Raw genomic sequence first — 2,140 nt, 5'->3', positions numbered from 1 at the left:
GGGGGGGGGGGGGTGTCCAGTGGCACAGTCGCACTTTGATTCCTGCTCCATGGAAAGTTTAAAACTAACTGCCCAGAAGCCGAAGTGGCATTTCTATTCCAGCACAGCTGAGGGAGTCAATTTACTTCATAGCTCATTATAATCTCCCTGATTCCTACTAACCCCTCTTCACTCCACATGCATTAGTGTAATAGTAAGAGCTTTGCTAATATCAAAAGTTTTGCATGCTGATTCCACAGGAGGCCAGTGAAGTGGCACATAGCCTCCTGCTCTGAGCGCCATGAACCTAGATAGTAGAATGTCGTGATACGGTGCAATGTAGTAAACACCAGGTGCACTGGATCACAACTCATCCCCATTTTCCTAGCTTGTGATAATGTTGTTTACTTCAGACTACATAAGCTGTAAATTCTTGGGTTGCTACGGGTTCCTCCACTCTGGCAGGAGTCCTGACTTGCGCGGAGCCCCAGCGCAGGCTATCGCATCCCCGGGATCGGGACACTCCAGGGCCAGGGGAACCACGTGGAGTAGCGGCTGCTGCTTAAGGCCGATGTGAGGTGACTGTCCTCTCTGCTCTGGTCTATCGTCTGCTTCTGTGAGTATCCTTAAATAAAGCTTTGCAAGGGTGAAAACAACCGTGAGTACGTCCTTTGTTCAAGCACAGGGAATCTGCTGAACCCAACAGTTCAATTTAAGATAATTAGCAACCCTGTAACCTTTTCAATGGTCTTGTTTCTCTAATCAAACTATCCTTTCTTCAGCAATTTTACTGTCCCTGTTAACTACTCCTGGTCTTCTCTTCTATTTCACAACCCTACAAGCTATTTTTTGCTCTTTTCAAAATCCTAGATCCACTCATGTAGTCATGAAGTCCAGTTTTCAGCAACTGACACCCAAGAGTTGCAGACAATTCATCTGTCAAAGGCTTAAAACTAGCTTTTGCCTGAGCAGGAAAGGGAAGGTGATTGAGTTAAAAATTAGGCTCGGTCCCTGTTCTACACACATAATTCTGGAACAATATTTTATTCCTCATTCTGCTTTCCCAAAAATAAAGGTGCATGATCTTATTTGGGGGTATGTGGCACACAATAAAATATGTTAGTACATAAAAACATTGATGTATCAAAGTAGTGACAGTTGCTAAACAGTCAACAGCTGGTTCAAACTTAAAAACAGACAAAAGGTGTATGCTACCAAACAGCAGGTGCTTTCTTTTCCACCTACAAGCATCCACCTTACCATTACCATTAGCACTTCATGCCACAGATCACATACTAACTCACACTCACTAATATTCAACCATTCTAAACTGAGCAACATATCTAAGACCCACAAATATGGGTGTCAGAAAAAATAAGATAATAAAGGGATGTACGCAGAAAAATGAACACAAGGGAGAACTAAGAACGTGGCGCATGTTCTGCATGTACTATAGTTGTGGTTACACAGTAAGATTTGTGCTCAAGGGTAGAGGAGCATTTTAAAACTTAAAAAGATGGAGTTTCCATAACCATTCTAAATAATCTCTTCTAGAGTTTTATCACTGAAACTAGAAAATTCCTCCTAATACCTGAACTAATTGCATGCCTTGTTTCCTGTGGACACAGAGATCAATTGATGCGCATTCTCCTTAGATTAAATCCCAATTCTTTCATTATTTCCTTGTATGTCATGGTTTACATATATATAAAATAATGTGCTATTAGCTCTTTTCTGTAACAATGTTACAAAATGTTGGAGAAGACTGAAAGGGGATTTGATAACACTCTTGAAATACCTGAATGGCAGCTATAAAAAGAATGGAGATACTATTAACTGTTGTTGCAGGGGACAAGGTTCTCAAATTCCAGCAGAGGAAATTTAGATTGCATATTAGGAAGAAGTTTTTCACTCTAAGGGTGGTTAAGCACTGGAACAGAATACCCCAAGAGGCTGTAGAATCTCCATCACTGGAAATATCTAAGAATAGGTTAAACCAGGGGTGGGCAAAATACAGCTCGCAAGGCCATTCTATCCGGTCTGCAGGGCCCCTAAAAAATTTACAAAATTAATATTTCTCTGCCCTTGGTTCCTGGTAGTATGCGCCAAAAAACTCAACGTTATGCAAAATTATGCAGGTATTTTGTATGGTTGGGGTATG

General features: G+C 41.3%; 1 protein-coding gene across 2 annotated transcripts in view; it reads right to left on the bottom strand.

Annotated features, from left to right (window-relative positions):
- The window catches only part of NSMCE2 (NSE2/MMS21 homolog, SMC5-SMC6 complex SUMO ligase), a 274,030-nt gene that overhangs the window by 194,233 nt on the left and 77,657 nt on the right, over window positions 1-2,140 (bottom strand). The window lies entirely within an intron of this gene.

This window comes from Gavialis gangeticus, unplaced genomic scaffold (genome assembly GCF_001723915.1).
Source record: "Gavialis gangeticus isolate Ggan-Ray unplaced genomic scaffold, GavGan_comp1, whole genome shotgun sequence".
Lineage (NCBI taxonomy): Eukaryota > Metazoa > Chordata > Crocodylia > Gavialidae > Gavialis > Gavialis gangeticus.
Note: the sequence above shows the minus strand (reverse complement) of the source record. Positions and strands in the feature narration are given on the sequence as shown.